We start from the raw sequence: 18279 nt of genomic DNA, 5'->3' as shown, positions 1-18279 counted from the left end.
GGCTTACAGTTCTGCTGGTCAGCAATTTAGGCTAAGTTCAGCTGGTTGGTTCTCTTGTTTTCATCTAGGCTCTCTCATGTGTCCACATCAGCTGTTGGAGTGATGAAGGTTGCTGACCCAGGATGGCCTCAGCTGGGATCAGCTCTGTCCTAGGTGGTCCTTCATCGTCCAGAAGCCTACACTGAACTTTTTCTCATAATGGCCGTGGGGGTCTATTGGGCAGCACTCCACAGGCCTGCAAGCCTTGTAGGGGCCCAGTCTCAAGACCGAAGAAAGAGCCCAAGAGACCGTGACAGAGACATCCAAGGTTTACTGAACAAAGGGTTTGAGAGCGGCCTCTTGCTGTATGTGGCAGACAGTGGGCAGGACAAGGCAGAAGTCTTAGCTCCTTGGGGGTAGGATGCTACTCTGTATAGGGGAATTGACATCAGGTGGGCTCTTTAGTTATCAGGGGACTAAGCCCTATAATTAAGAGGACTGGAGAGTCATGTGAGTACAGCAGGGACTGCTCACGCTGGGAGTATACAGACAACAAGAGAACAGCCACCTTGAATGGCCTGACCATACATCATTCACCATACACCAAAGAGAGACATATATGCACACAGGCATTTGGAGGCTTAATCAGAAGACAGGCACCACGTCACTTCTGCTGCATTCTATTGATCCATTCAAGGCACATGTCTGTCCAGGTTCAAGGATCAGGAAATAAAGCAACCTCTTGGTGCTCAGAGTGGCAGAGACACATTGCATATGTGCATGACCATTTTTGCAGTTAACTTATCACAACCTCTGTCCCTTTCTGTACTGTAATTCCTCAAAGACTTGGTCACATTTCTCACTCTCTCAGTGTTTATCAGTGTACATCCCACACAGGACACTTCCCATGCAACCTCCCCCAAGTCCCCACAGGGCAAGGTGCTGGTGATTATCTCAGTCCATTCAGGCTGCTATAACAGAATACCATAGACTAAGAGCCTAATAAACAACCTCAATTTACTTCCCATACTTCTGGAGACTGGAAAGTCCAAGATCAAGGTGGGAGCAGATTCGGTGTCTGGTGGGAGGTTGGTTTATGGAGACTATCATCTCTCTCTGATCTCACATGGTAGAAGGGGTGGAGGAGCTCTTGGGATCTGTTTCATAAGGGCACTAACTCCATTCATGTGGGTTCTGTGCTCCTGACTTAATCAACTACCAAAGGTCCCATGGCCCCATCATCTCAGGGACTGAGATTTCAGTTTCAATTTTGAGAGAACACAAACATTCAGTCTACAGTAGTTACTTTGACCATCATATCCATTTATGACAAATCTGCTCAGCCAGAAGATCTACTGGCTCATGTGGGAATAGAACCACAGCCACCACAAACAGTAGGTTAATTGGTTACAAAGTAATATTTATATCAGTCATCACAGAAGCCTGGCTGCACAAGAGAATCAAATGTGGTGCTTTAAAAATAATGGATGCCTACCAGGGACAATTCAATGAGAATATCTGAGGTTGGAGAATGTCCAGATGTCAGAGCTCCACAGGTTACTCTACTGCATAGCTGTGGTTGAGAATGATTGATTGAACTATCAACCCCCCATATCCATCTAACAGAACTGTAGTTCTCAATATTGAGGGCACATCAGAATCACCTACAGAGCTGTGAAATAGACTGCTGGGCTCCACAACCCAAGTTTCTGAGTTATCAGATCTGTCCAGAATGGGGCCCAGGTGATGCTGGAAAAGAACTGTTCCAGGGACCACACCTTGAGAATCACCGTTAGAAAGGAACGTGGTCTATTGGCCTCTTAAAAGTACACCATCTCAGGGACATATTTGTCCCCAATACTGCCAAGAAGGCAGAAGAGTCTATTTTATAGACCTGTAGTAATTCCAGGAGAGGAAAGAATGGTTTCCCCTACAACTATCAATGTGTGGGTTCCACATTCAGCGATTCTGATTAAACTGGGACCTGAGCATTGCAGAGATTAGAATTTGTCCCAGGTGATTCCAACGTGCTGCCAGGATGAAGAGCTACCAGCCTCGTCATTTCCTATACCTTGTCCCGAAATCAGCATCATCAACCTCCCCGGAGAACATGCTAAAAATGCAAACTTTCAGGCTCCACCCTAGACCTACTGAATCAGAAACTTGGGGGGTGGGGCCCAGGAATCTGTTATAACAAGCCCTTCAGGAGATTCTGGTAAATGCTAATGTTTGAGAGCCTGTGTATTAGTGTATAGTAACGAAGAAAGGAAACAATTAGTGCCAAGTGAGTGACACGCGGATTCCAAGCCCCATCCATATTATGAGAAAGTCGTGCTAGGAGTTTGCTGGATTTGGGCCACTAAGGAGAGGTAAGGTCTGAGTGAGCAGGAAGAAGATGGGCCTCCAATTCCCCTTGCCAAAAGAAGTGTGTGACCACGTGTGCTTGGGGGGTGGAGGGGGTCAGAATCCTCAGGTGGTCCCGGGGCGATACGCTGACCACACTGCAGGTGCAGGCAGTTTAGACGGTGAAGTAGCATAGTGGTTCCCAACCTTTTTGGCACCAGGGATCAGTGTTGTGGAAGGCAATTTTTCAATGAGCCAGGGAGCAGGGGGATGGTTTGGGGATGATTCAAGCATATTACTTTAATTGTGCACTTTATTTCTATTATTATTACACAGCTCCACATCAGATCTCCAGGCATTTAGATCCCAGAGGTCAGGAACCCCTGAAGAAGTAGAGGGAAATAATCCTACATTGGATCACAGACTGTTTCAGAATTTCAAGAAGAGATGGGAAGCTTCATTATATGGTTGTTCCAATATCCAAGCCAAAGCAACAAATGACCTTCAGAATCCCAGGTACCTTCAGGAAGTTGGAAACAGAATCAGTGGCAGAGAGGTGAATTCTCCTGCTGTGGAACAAAGAAGGAAGGAATGGCTCATTGTGAAAACATGGTCCTGCCCCCTTTCAGGGAAAATAGATAATGCCAGGGGCCCTGTTTCCTTTCCTCTTTCAACAAGCTTCACAGAGTGCTTCCCATATGCCAGGGATCATGTTAGTCATTGGGAATACATCTGGAAACAAAATGCAATCCCTGTCTAGGCAGAGAGGAAGAGTCAAAGGAACCCACAAAATGCATATTACTTCAAGGTGTTTCTTCATTCCCAGGGTCTTTAAAAAGGCACTCTTTGCTAGCAGGGTCTTTAAAAAGGCACGCTGTTCAGATTTGGGTACCTAAACCCTACCCCTCATCCATCTTCCCCTCTGAGATGCCCCCAAGGAGCTACACACAAGGAACAATGGATAAAACAGGAAAAAGAGCCATGGGTATACAGCCAAAGGTGCTCAATGCATGGCTTTCTGGTGAAAAAATGCAATCAAGGACCTAGATTCTTGGCCAAGATAAGTGATTCTATTCCATTTCCTTAAATCCAGAAATACTGATTTCCCAAAGAGAGTACAATTCAAATTAGCCAATCAGTTGTGGGAATGCCTCCACTACCCGAGATGGAACACGAGCAAAGAAAACTTGACTAGACTGACCTAGACTACCTTGCTGAAGGTTAAGCCAACCCCTTTGCAAAGACAAGGCTACCACATGGGAGAACATGCAAAAAGTGGAAATACAGTTAGCTGCCCTCAAAGAATAAGACCAATCTTTCAGAATGAACCATTCGGAAAAGAGGTAGTGAAAGAGAAAATTGAATTATGAGTACATGCCTTTTAAAGCACAGGAACCCTGCCCCACAGTGAAGAGCATTCTGATCAGCATATGAGAGTATAAACATCACCTTTCCTCTTTTCTCTTCCTTAGGACATAGTAAGGGCACGAGAGGAACTGGATTTTACACAAGGGATGAGTGTGGTGATCCTCCTCACAATCTAAAGAATCCAGCCCATGATATAAACCTGTATCAGTCCATACATAGGTTCTTAACCAAGAACTCACAAATAAGTCTCCTTTATTTCATTATTTCATTATTTATTTGATTGCATCCAACCTCTTGGTTTTAGTTACCATTTTCATATCAGGGACTTTTAAATAGCCATTTCAATCCATACTTCTGAACTCCAAACTTACAGAATAAACAGCCTCTTTAAGACTTCAGCTGGAAGCATAGAGGCACTTCAAGCTCACCTGGTCTAGAGCTTGGCGTCCCTCCACCTGGAGCCTACTCCTTGGTAAATGGCAGCTCTGGCCATCCAGTTACTGCAGTGGCTTCTAGGACACTTACCATTGAACCCTACTAGGCCCTAAATGAGCTTAACCCCACAGCCTCATGGATCTTAATCTCCCTCTGTCTTTTCCTTGCTTAGTCTAGCCCAGACAGGGTAACATCTTTGCTGTTTCTGGAAGATGTCAATTTCCCTTCTTTATAGTAGCTCATCCTTTCCCTGCCGCCCCACCCCCCCGCCCCCGCTTCTCCCATAGATCCATGTGGATTCCTTCTTCACTATGTTAGGTCTCAGCTCAAATGTCATCTCAATAGAAAAAGTCTTTCCTAACCATCCTGTCTAAATGAGCTCTTCCCTTAATATCAGCCCTGTATTCGACTGAGCTTTTTTCTTTTATTATACTTATCAGCATTACACTCACCAGATAACCACAATGGTGTGATGACTCACCTAGAGCCAGACATCCTAGAATGTGATGTCAAGTGGGCCTTAAGAAGCATCACTACAAACAAAGCTAGTGGAGGTGATGAAATTCCAGTTGAGCTATTTCAAATCCTAAAAGATGATGCTGTGAAAGTGCTGCACTCAATATGCCAGCAAATTTGCAAAACTCAGCGGTGGCCATAGGACTGGAAAAGGTCAGTTTCCATTCCAATCCCAAAGAAAGGCAATGCTAAAGAGCGCTCAAACTACTGCACAATTGCACTCATCTTACACGCTAGCAAAGTAATGCTCAAAATTCTCCAAGCCAGGCTTCAACAGTATGAGAACCATACTGAGATGTTCAAGATGGTTTTGGAAAAAGCAGAGGAACCAGAGATAAAATTGCCAACATCCATTGGATCATTGAAAAAGCAAGAGAGTTCCAAAAAAACATCCATTTCTGCTTTATTGACTATGCCAAAGCCTTTGACTGTGTGGATCACAACAAACTGTGGAAAATTCTGAAAGAGATGGGAATACCAGACCACCTGACCTGCCTCTTGAGAAATCTGGATGCAGGTCAGGAAGCAACAGTTAGAACTGGACATGGAACAACAGACTGGTTCCAAATAGCACAAGGAGTACATCAAGGCTGTATATTGTAACGCTGCTTATTTAACTTGTATGCAGAGTACATCACGAGAAATGTGGGGCTGGATGAAACATAAGCTGGGATCAAGATTGCTGGGAGAAATGGCAGTAACCTCAGATATGCAGATGACACCACCCTTATTGCAGAAAGCGAAGAAGAACTAAAGAGCCTCTTGATGAAAGTGAAAGAGGAAAGTGAAAAAACTGGCTTAAAACTCAACATTCAGAAAACGAAGATCATGGCATCCGGTCTCATCACTTCATGGGAAATAGATGGGCAAACAGTGGAAACAGTGTCAGACTTTATTTTCTTGGGCTCCAAAAGCACTATAGATGGTGACTGCAGCCATGAAATGTAGATGCTTGCTCCTTGGAAGAAAATCTATGACCAACCTAGACAGCGTATTTAGAAGCTGAAACATTACTTTGCTGACAAAGGTCCGTCTAGTCAAAGCTATGGTTTCACTGGTGGTCATGTATGGATGTGACAGTTGGACTATAAAGAAAGCTGATGGCCAAAGAATTGATGGTTTTGAACTGTGGTGTTGGAGAAGACTCTTGAGAGTCCCTTGGACTGCAAGGAGATCCAACCAGTCCATCCTAAAGGAAATCAGTCCTGAATATTCATTGGAAGGACTGATGTTGAAGCTGAAACTCCAACACTTTGGCCACGTGATATGAAGAACTGACTCATTGGAAAAGACCCTGATGCTGGGAAAGTTTGAAGGCAGGAGAAGGGACGACAGAGGATGAGATGGTTGGATGGCAGCACCAACTCGATGGACATGAGTTTGAGCAAGCTCTGGGAGTTGGTGATGGACAGGAAAGCCTGGTGTGCTGCAGTCCATGGGGTCACAAAGAGTTGGACACAACTGAGTGATTGAACTGGACCTAAGTGAATACTCATCATCATATTACATTAATTGTTTATTGACTGTATGGAGTGGTTCACCCAACCAAAATACAGACTCCACAACAAGGAGGGCTTTGTTCTCATACCTCCACAGGCCTTGAACAATGGCTGGCATAGAATAGATATTCAACAAATACTTGCTAAATTAGATTCTCCAGAAAATCTTTCTGACCCAGGGATCAAACCCACATCTCTTGTGTCTCCTGAATTGGCAAACTGATTCTTTACTACTAACACCACCTGGGAAGCCACTACAAATAAATTATGTTTACCAATCGGATCTAGGACATCTGCGAACGAGTCTTGAACTGGAGCAGTTCCACTGTGTACACATAGCATCCCACTGTATGCAGTAAGGAAGGCGGGACAACTGAAGAGCACTGCAGCTCCACGGCTCTTAGAAATCTCTAGCCCAGCTCAGCATGGACATGCCGATCCTTCAGTATACACTCACCTGTTCCCCAGCTCCCCAGATAAGTGGTCTAAGAATGGAACCCTTATCTTTGAACACCCCCCACCCCCAATCCCAATGAAAGGTGTGGTCCGGGAAAGGATTCCCCTGCTGCTTCCAGATGTGAGATTCAGACCCTTCCACATGTGTGAAACAACGAGAATAAAAAAAATACTAGACTGAGACATTTTTATGGTCGATGGGAAAACTATAACACAATAGTTACATTTGGAACTGCCAAGGGAATACAGGATGAATAATCATCTTAACCCAAAGGAATAAATGCTTATTTCTACTCAAAGCCAATTGAATAAATTATTTGAAAATAACACTGCTAAAGACAGCTAATAAACCTTGAGGGACTGTGGATTTAAAGAAAATTTGCTAACAATGGGTTTGCTGAAGGATAACATTTTCATCCTTGTTTGAGAGCTCATTTTAGCTTCTTGTTGGAATAGTTAGCAGTAATGATGATTAATTTACTTGAAATTCTTTTTCAGAATGTCAGAGGCTCTAGAATGCATTCTATTCTAATGTGACAATCCAAATTTCTATTTAAGCTGAAAAACTATTTGCATATCACTGGAATTAATATCTCAGTTATGGGTGACACAGAATGAACCTCTCTGGTAAAAACAAAAATAGTAAGCTCAAAAGCACTTTCTTTTTGCCAAACCCTCTGTACACATATAGTCAGCCTCTGAGGGGTGAGTCCAGCCTCACGTATAAGGCTGCACCCTCCTTGCACTCTGTCATTTGCTCAGTCTCCCGTGTGTGAAGAATAAGTACTGGTGACACTAATCTCTGGAGGGAAGAAAAAAAATAATCCTAACGGTGTTCATTAGGTTCCCTTTCCCTTTTGACCGTCAGATCTAATCACCTCCCTCCTTCATTACTCTCTGTCAGAATAGTAAGTGATAACAAGTTTGATTTTCACCAAATATATTTCCATTTTACTCTCTGACATCATAGTGGCAAACTCACACAACCAAAGCATGGCATCTCACCCACAGTAAGAATTGACAACATACACCATCTAATGCCTCCTCCCTAATCTATAATAGGCATTATATTTGATACACCGTTTTATCACATGAATATTTTTTTAGCAAAGTCACATACAGAGGAAATTCAGATTTTCATCTGAGTCCCACATCTTAGTTTCATAAAGCCATTTACCATGCTCTCTTCTTCCAACTCCAAAAGCCGAAAAGGACTTTTCCAGGAATATCTTTTTCTCTAAAGTAACGTGCACTTTTCCACTACATTATCTTACAATCTAGCAGACCTTTTGAATTTATAGGTGGTAAGAATGTCACAAAACTCCCCGAAAGTATGACCAGAAATCTATGAGACCAAGTATGATGTGTCCTCTAATTCATGTCAAACCAAACCAAACTACAGAGTACATGCCATATGCAAGGTCCTGGGAAAAGCAATAATAATATTAGACACCCCAAAGAGTCATAGAGCAAAAAGCTAGGGTTTTATTATTTTCTTACAGCATCAGCCTTGGGCTGGCGATAAATAAAGGTGTCATTTAAGAGGTGTGATTGGAATATTAGGGGAAAAACACTTTATGCAAAATTGCTTTCCTTACCCACACGGCACAGACTTAGGAATGTCAGGAGACGAGGCCTTCAGTTTGAATTCCTCGAAATTCTCATTCAAAGCACCAGTATCCCTGTGCAGTGGAGACGATGGAGTTAAACCACTCTAATGTCCTTGTCAGTCAGAGATATACATTTACCTAATGAGAGCGCTAACCAGGACAGTCCTGAGACCTTGGAAACAGCCTGTGGGCCACCTCCTTCCTCTCCTTGGTCCTCAGCGGGGACAAAATAAAGAAAGCCAACATTCTGAAGACTGAAGCTATGGAAAGACAGCCACATTTATACCAAACAGTCACCTCCCCATGATGGCTTCCTGCCAGACTCAAATCCCACAAACAAGCATCTGGTTCAGATGAACCCAAATCTGCTGCTGTTGGATATTTCTTCCTTGTTTTTTTTTTTTTTTTTAACCTGTTTTTGGGGAAAAACAAAAAACAGCAGAGAGACTGTTTCACACATTGGCTAGCCACCATGTAGAGAGACATACACTCTATTTTTTCGAACATTGCAAAACCTAGTTCTTAGCTGGCTTCTTTGTGTCTTAAGTTTTTTGCAAACTTTTGATGTTTTCTCTTAACCTGAGAATAGCTGCACCTTTTCCTTGTTCCTGCAAGCTTTATTGAGGTCACTCAACTTCAAAGTTCCTCTCTGTGACTCAAATGGTGACGTTCTCCTGTGTGTAAGTGTCTAGGGGACGCTGGGACGGAGGAATAATACCCTTCTGTAAGACGATCTGGACTAGCGACAATGCCGCACTCTCTTTGCCATGAATACCAATGGTGATTTGGCATCACAAGCACCCCGATAATGTCTCTGAAAGGCATCAGTGTTCTCTGAGATGCTTCCCAGGTATCCTGTTGCAAGATCTAAAGCATCTCAGAACTGAATACAGTTCGCCGGTTTGTCCTAGAAATGTTAATCAATTTCACATACAGTCCCTGGATAGCAGTGGAAATTTTCTGTTCAAATCCATCCAACAAGAAGTTAACTGTGGGAAGGCCTGTTCTACACCAACTTTCCCTTCCCTTCACCTGGTTGAAATTGCCATGAGAGGCAACTTCTTGCCTTGACCGCCTGAGGTCAAGACACCTGTTTGAGCTTGCAAATAAATCAATTTGTCCACAGCTGCCCCCACCTAAGGATTTCAGAAGTAATCTCCCCCTGCCCCTTGGAACTTATCAAGAGGCATCTTTAAGGTGATTCAAGAAGTGACTTTATCTGATGCCCGCCCCGCCTCTCTACCCCAAACTGGACAAGTCGAAACATACAAGGCACGAAAGGGAAAAAGGAGGAAAGCGTCACGGAAACAGACTGTCAGTCTTTCATGGGGGAAAAGGAGAGCAGAATCAGGCAATCAAAGAGACACTGCCTCTGCAAAGAGCATCACCTGGGCAGCCTGCAGGCCCGGAGCTGTGGCCACAGCATGCACTGTGCCCAGAAGGGTAGGGAGACTTTCACTAGTCTTCTTTTTATTTTTAAATTTATGTTTTAATTGGAGTATAACTGCTTTATAGTATTGTATGGGTTTCTGCTGTACAACAACATGAATCAGCAACATGTATACATATATCCCTTCCCTCTTGAGCCTCCCTCCCACCTCTCCCCTCCACCCCCTAGGTCATCACAGAGAATCCAGCTGAGCCCCCTGTGCTACACAGCAGCTTCCCATTAGCCACCTATTTTTCGCATAGTACTGTGTATATATGGATGTCGATGCGACTCTTCCAACTCGTCCCATCCTTTCCTCCCCACAGCACCCTGGGCCACAAGCTCATTTTCTACATCTGCATCTCTATTCCTTGCCCTGCAGATAAGGTTGGTGGCAGAGAGAATCTCCGCTATCATTTCTAAAAAAAAAAAAAAAAAAAAGCATTTCCTTGACTGAAAAGCCAAGAGATATGCTTCTACTCATATAACCAGATCTTCACTGATCATTTAACTTAATTATTGTGTTTGCCTGTTGTCTCTCGTTCAGTCACCAAACCGGGGAGACAGTCTGATGGAGTGGTTAAGTAGATTCAAATCCCAAAGGCATCCCTTACCAGCTGTGTGACTCGGGGAAGTCATTTAACTTCTCTGTGCCTTACTTCCTCACTTATAAAACAAAAATAAGACCAGTGCCTGCCCCCTGCCACAGCTGGAGGGCTAAATGTGATAACCTACATAACGCTGTCAGACCAGTGCTGGCACTTAGTAAATGCTCAATAAACATTAGCTGCTATGACTATTCCCAAGGGAAGGACAGAAGTAGTCAAAGTGCAGACCAGATGAATCACCTTAGATGGCGTCACTATACGGAGCTGCTTGCCTTGGTCCAAAGCATTTCTGTCTGTCTACACTGGAGGCCAAACATGATCATGGGGGAGGCTCCATTTGGGGTGAAGGACATCCAGAAAAGGGCTGGAGGACAGCATGTGTGCTCACCGGCAGGCTGCTAACTAGCCAAACCTCTGGAAAGTCGCAACACCCACTTGGCGAAACAGGCACTGTCTGCATTATTGAAAACATCTTAGGAGTATAATAAATAAAATGCATTTTGTTTCCATAGCCTGAACTTGTGATTCTGTTGGCCAGGAACTGTCAAAAAGAGAAGATTAGTGAGTGCAATAATGCTTAACAAAGTGAGGCTGATGAAGGAAGAGCTACAGCGAGTAGCCTGGCTCTGAACAATTAAACACTTTTAATTGGGACAAGGAAGGCACTTCCCAAAACGCCCTGGGTCCTGGCAGGGCACACATGCCACAGTTTGGGACCAGAAATGTTTTGCCATGCCACCCCTAGCCTGGAGAGACACACAGGTCCTGGTCTGTTTTGTGGCTGTGTGAGGTGGATCAACAGCAGTGGAAATTCTCAGACCTGCCAATGTGAAAGGCAAGCACAAACACTGCTCAGACAAAATGCTGGGCAGCCTGGCAGGTCCCCAGGATTCACAAGATTGTGGTGCTGGGGCTCTGGGGCCATGGCCTTCTGAAATGGCAAAGGCAGCAGATTGCCAGAAATGAGCGGGCTCTGCTGATGCCAGGGACAGAGCCCATGGCTGGCTGGCACAGTCCAAGAAATGCTGTTTGCAAAGTGGTAGAGGAAATGATACATGTGGCTTCACTGAGTGGGATTTATCACTGACCTAGAAGTCAGTGCCTCAGGCAGCCCAAGAAGCAACAGTTTTAAGAGCAAAAGAGAAGAACTAAACATAAGGACCGAGAAGCCAGGACTCAGAGTTGTAAGGCTGGGTTTTCTGTGGCTTTAGATACAGGTAGGACGAAGATCAGACACACTGGATGGTCCACATCCACAGAGGGTCAAGCTAGCACACCCTAGTGATGATGAAAGGTTCAACGAAGGACCATATTAGCTCAGTTAATCAAGCATCTTACCATAGGAATTCATGCATTGAGAGCCACGCAAGCAGAAAAGTGCTTACAAAAGGAATCTGAGTTTACCATGACCTACACGCAAGAGCTCACTATCTAAGCAACAGTGAATTTAAAGGAAGGGAATTAAATGGAGAGGCTAGTGGCAGAACACAAAAGTAAAAGGAATGTCGACTTGACTCTCAGACGATGCCAGTTGTCAAGATTAACTGGGAAAAGATACCATTTGTTCATCCAGTGTCAACTGAACCTCGCCTGATTAAACCAAAGCTGTCCCGAGGATGGACAATATCCACCTTTTGTTCTCAGTTTCTTAGAAAAGAATATTAGCCACATGCCAGCTGCCAGTATCCTTGTAAGCATTGCCACACTGCTTTGCCATCTCTGCCCTCTCTACTCCCAACAGTCCCTCCTGCAGGACCGTCACCATCACCATCATCCTCTCTCCCACTCTCACTTTCACTTCTGCCAGCGCCTCCGTCTTCCTTGTCTTCAACCCACCACCATCTTCACTTCCACCTCCGCTGTTACCAGTGGCAGCTCCAACGACTCTTCGACCACTACCATCCCCTTCCATCATCACCTCCCCCTGGTCCCCAGCTCCACTCTCACCACCCTGCAACCACCACCACCACCGCACCGTGTGCCACCTCCCCCTACTCCATCAACACCCCTTATCAACGCCACCACCATCACGTCTCTTACCTCACCACCTTCCACCTGCCCTCACTTCCGCCGGTAACGTGCTTACCTCCGCTTTCACTACCACCACCTCTGCTTCCACAAGTTCCGCCACTATCGTCACCTTCCCCACGTTCCCCATCTTCCCCCAAACCACATCCACCTCCTCTGCCACCACCACCTCGATCTCTGCCTCCTCCATCACCGCCTCCCCCCATGTCCCTCACAACCTCCACTAATTCCAGCAACACCTGCACGCCCACTACCGACGCGACCACCTCCAGCACGGCGTCCTCCACGCCTTCTCTGTCACCACCTCTACCTCCACCGTCACGGCCGCCTCCCCCGCTGCCAGCCCCCAGCACATCACCTCCACCTCTATTGTCACTAGCCGCAGCGTCACCACCTCCATCGCTACTTCCTCTTTGCGACGGCTAGTGTATCTGTAAGCCAGGAGCTAGCGGAAGTATGTTATAACTATTACCTTTATTGATTCCCACAGAAAGTCTGTGAGGTGAGCATTCCACTTCCCATTTTACAGATGGAATTCAGAAAAGTTATTTCACGTGCTCCGAATCAAACAGATACAAAGAAAGCAAATTTCTACTCCAAATGTGTCTATGGCCACGCTTCTCTGTTCTACTGAATCATGACCGTTCTATAAAAAGAAGAAAGTCACTATAAACAGAGTAACTATACTTTCTCCACATATCTGCAAAGGCACAACAGAATGCAGTAAGTATTAAGGGCAGAGAAGTAAGGATGTAACTCACGGGGGGCCATCCCCTTCCAGCACCTAGTCCAGACTCAGCCAATGCCTAAGTCAGGCTTGGCCCTGGAGAAGACACAAATCTGTCACTCAGAGATTCAAAACTATCAAAAATCCCTGGTTTGATAATAGTTCATGTAATTCACCTCATCTCTTTAAACCAGAATTTATTTCAATGAAATTAATGGATATTTAGAAATGGAAAGCATTATTTCAGAAATAAAATAAAACATAAAAACACATATGCTGGCCACTAAGATGTATCTACAAGTCCATATACTGTATAAGGAAAATGAATCGCTTATTTCCTCAATATGGTGTGGTTTTAATAATTATCCATATAAATTGCAAGAAAAGGAAATATTATCATTGTTTGCCTATCCCATAATATTTAACTGACTTCAGGGATTGAAAAACAAAAGACATCATGCATCTTAGAGTCTCGAGTTATCTCTCAAATGATAAACTATTTCCATAGTCTCTCAATCTTAAAACCCAGGCAGAATCATTGCATGAAATAGAGGAAAGAATCTCAACTTCAGAGTCAAGCAAAACCAAATTCTTCTGATAGTTTTGTTACTTATTAGCTCTGCTACTCTGGCCATTTATTTAACCCAGATTTCCCAGCTGGTAGGCTGTGGCGGCATATGACTACAACACATGTGCTAAGATATTGATGTCCTTAGCCATAGGGACGGGTTGATTGGCCTGGGGACCCATAACCTTAAGCCTCCCTCACTTCCTCCCGTGGTCAGGACGACTGGTATCACATTCCATGTGGGTCAGGACCTGGAAAATATTCAGAAGCACCAATAATCTGTAATCCTCAGGCCCTTCATCTATGAGGTAGACAGGAGTACCCCACTGAGAAGGCTACTAGTAAGATACATGAAGAGAAGAGCATAGCTCACAAACCCACAGTGTTTATGTTCCCCCCAAATTCAATATATTAGGCTCTGCACCTCATTGACTTTTCTTATAATTCTTACATTACAATCAGCTCATCAAGAAATGGAATGGGCTTGGACTTCCCTGGTGGTCCAATGGATGCCACTCTCCCAATGCAGGAGGCCCAGGTTTGACCTCTGGTAAGGGAATTAGATCCCACATGCCAAAGATCAAAGATGCTGTGTGGTGCAACTAAGACCCGAAGCAGCCAAATAAATATTTTTTAAAAAAAGAAAAAGAAATGGAATGGCCTGACCTTGAGTGTTGAAGAAAGTGAGGAGACTGCACTCCCTTCGGCTGATAGCCGGACAATGATCAATCTGGTAACCACTGTGCACAAAGTACAGTGTGGTTGGGGGCACAAAACACATGCTCTTTCCACACCATATTCACTCCTAGGCATGCAAGTTCTTACCAAAATGTTAAGAACTCCCAAATTTAATGTCTCTATTATTGATTGTATCCTGAGCTCCAGATCCGAAATTCAAACTTCTTTCTGGACACAGCCACATATATAACACATGAGCATCTCAACTTTTCCACCTACCAGCCACCCTAAACAAGGCACCTTTGCTCCCATCTCTCATCTGAACTAATTGGCATCATCATCCAGTGTATCCTCACCGTGCACCACACCACATGCCTCTTCATCATACCACCCTGGCAAATCCTGGGATTCTCCTTTACAAAACCTCAAACATCCTTTACACACCCACTGTCCCAGCTCCTGTCTCACATTATTTCTCCCTGGCCTATTATTATATTAATCTTCTCAATGGTGAGCGTGCCTTGGATCCCTCCTGATCCCCATTAATTCTATAGTATATTTCGCATTTAATGGTTTATAATGAATGAGTCATCCTAAAATATGCATGTTGTGTCTGAACACAATCTTTCATTCTTCTTATGACCACACCCTTTAAAATGTGACTTTGTACCTCCTCCATCAAAAAGGAAAAGCTAGCAAAAAGAAGCAAATGGGACTACATCAAACTAAAAAGCTCTGCACAGCAAATGAAACCATCAACAATATGAAAAGTCAACCTACAGAAAAAAAGAATATATTGGCAAACCATGTATCTGATAAGGAGTTAATACATAAAATACGTAAGAAACCTCTCACAACTCAACAGCGAAAACTTTTTCAGGAGAAACTGAATAAACATTTTTCCAAAGAAGGCATACAAATGTCCAACAAGTACATGAAAAGGTGTTTAACATCATTAACCATTAGAGAAATGCAAGTCAAAGCCAAAATTACAAGTATTAGAGTGACTTTTATAAATAAAAAAACAAGTGAAGGTAGGGATGGTGATGGTGAAAAAAGAATCCTTCTACACTGTTGTTGGGAATGTAAACTGGCACAGACATTATGGAAAACAATATGTAATTTCTTTGAAAAGTAAAAACACAACTACCATGGGATCTAGCAATCTTACAACTAAATATATATCTGAAGGAAATGAGCTACATTCCCTTGTTTGTTGCTGCATTATTTACAGTAGCCAAGATATGGAAACACCCTAAGTATTTGTCTAGGATAAAGATAAAGATGGTATTTTACATATATAGACATCACAAAAGCATCCAAGCGTAAATTCTAAGCCTGAAGGCCTTGCTTCTGCTGCTTCTCCACTGAGATCCTTTATTCTCCAAGTGAATAAACTCACACTTAAATAAGCCCACTTCCTGCTCTGCAGGAAGATGGAGACAAGGACAGCAGAGATGAGCTTCTCCAGGGGATGCCTTCCTAGTTCACTGGGGCCCAGCCAGCCCAGGCGATGGTCATAGGTAGGTGAACAAGCTCAGCCAGGGCCAGAAGAACCACCAGCAGAGAAAAAGCCTAAACTACTGACTCTCAGAATCAGCAGTTAAACAATAACTGGTTGTTGTTTTAAGACTAATTTTTATCTGTTTTGAGCTCCTCCATTGTGGAAGAAACAGACTAAAATCGGCCTGATAGATTTGCCTTTCAAGTTTTATCTCCTATTTTTTCCGTCTTTTCTACAAGCCATCACTACTAGATCAGATGCAAAACTTGTCAGTTTTCATATCACTTTCCCAATTTTTGCAAATTGTTTATCCTTGTTGTTATTAATTATTTTTCTGTAAGTTGATTTATATCTGACATTATTCTTACTTAAGCTTCTCTCTAACACAAAGCAACCATAATTTTAATGGACTAGTCCCATTTTTAGAGCATATTAAAATAATTCATAATTTTTAAAATGAATATATACACATTAAGATAAAATTATGTTCTTCCAAGTCCTATGTAGTACATTCACTAGAACATGATAAGTATTATACTTCTCTCACTTATTTTTTTCATGTGTCTTGAATTCTCATGTAGATTGTGACCCAGTATATGACAGAGATCACCTTTAACTTGATGTCCAATTAGTCATTAAATAGTTTTGAACTTCAGGTGGATCCAGAGTTTTAAGAACCTTGAAAGACAAAAAGAAGGAATTTGATTTCTGTGGAAATTTTTATATCACGAGTATAACAGACTAAACGTTAGGGGAAATTGGAAACAAAGGGACCAGTCAGGAAACAACTTCAGTATTCTAGGAAAGAAACTAAAATGACAGGTAAATGAAAAAAAGAGGTAAAAATTACCTGAACTGAATTGAATGAGGCAGCAGAGGAAAACTGAGTGTTGATAATATTTTAAAGAGGTCAGGAGGGGGAATCAATCATGTGTGAAAGATGGTGAAGGGAATCCTATATATTGTTGAGTTAGAATACTGAAAAATAAGGAGTTGAAGATAATTCTGAAATTTTAGTTAAATATGAATTTATTAATAAGGTTAAGAGGAAGAACAGATTTGGTAGATATCAAAGTGTTAAAGAGGTCAATAATGGTGAAGATGCTGGCTTTTATTTCAGATGAGATTTTTGTGCCAGGGCATAAGCCTAAGAGAATCAAGAAGACCAGTCAATCCTAAAGGAAATCAACCCTGGATATTCATTGGAAGGACTGATGCTGAGACTCTAATACTTTGGCCTCCTGATACGAAGAGCCAACCTACTGAAAAAAAATCCTGATGCTGGGAAAGATTGAGGGCAGGATAAGAAGAGGGCAACAGAGGATGAGATGGTTGGATGGCATCACTGACTCAACGGACATGAGTTTGAGCAAACTGTGGAAGACAGCGAAGGACAGAGAAGCCTGGCATGTTGCAGTCCATGGGGCCACTAAGAGTCGGACAGGACTTAAACATAAGCCTAATATTTGATAAACAAGTGGATGAAGAGAATAGTTTTTGAGAATGGATGGAGAAACTCCAGAGAGATTAACATAGCTAAGATGGAGTGCCACATGGACTTAATCTGATTTTATCTTGTGGCATAATTTTGCATTTCTTCTTCAACATTATTAACTGTTGAATGAAAGGACAATTTTGGTTTTTTCATTTAATTTTTGTTCATATCCCAAATCCAAATCTATGAGCAAGAAATATATGTTTGTTAGTGTAAGCCATGAGAATCTGAGGCTGTTTGTGGTATGGTATTAACAGCAGCAAAATTTGACTAATATACTGCTTTTCAGAAGGAATTAATAGTGAGTACATGTATTAAAAAAAGAAAATCAGATTACCTTGAAATTTAGAAACTAGGTGATTAAAGAATGTGTCACTTCCATAATGTACTCATGTACTAAGTAAACATTTATGTTTTTCTTTTCATTTATTCCTTATGTATAGTAGTTTTTAAATTTTATGCATGTGTAATAGTAAATAACATTATACTCTTAGAAGAGTTCCAAATATACTGTGGGTTACATACCCTGATAAGAATGTTATGAAAACTATGGATGCTTCCTTGAAAAAAAACAGCAAACAACATTCCATAAATCATAGTCTCACAATCCCTAAACTAAGAAAAGCATTAAAAAGAAAATAAAAGGCTTTTGTTGATTTTCTCCCTACTGGATGTTAGAACTTTCTTTACATCTGTGCTATCTGACTGTAGCATTTAGATTGTGAACAGGGAAGACTGGGTCTCCTGATTCAGAAGAGAGCTATAAAATGTGTCTCTTTGCTATTTGAAAGAACCAGTGAAGATCATTGTTTGGGAGAGTGAGTTCAGTTCAGTTCAGTTCAGTCACTCAGTTGTGTCTGACTCTTTGTGATCCCATGGACTGCACAAAGACAGACCTCCCTGTCTATCACCAACTCCCAGAATTTACTCAAAGTCATGTCCATTGAGTCGGTGATGCCAACCATCAATCGTTCCCAGAATCAGGGTCTTTTCAAATGAGTCAGTTCTTTGCATCAGGTGGCCAAAGTACTGGAGT

Source organism: Budorcas taxicolor, chromosome 13, assembly GCF_023091745.1.
Source record: "Budorcas taxicolor isolate Tak-1 chromosome 13, Takin1.1, whole genome shotgun sequence".
NCBI lineage: Eukaryota > Metazoa > Chordata > Mammalia > Artiodactyla > Bovidae > Budorcas > Budorcas taxicolor.
The sequence above is the reverse complement of the archived record's forward strand: the minus strand, read 5'-3'. Positions refer to the sequence as shown.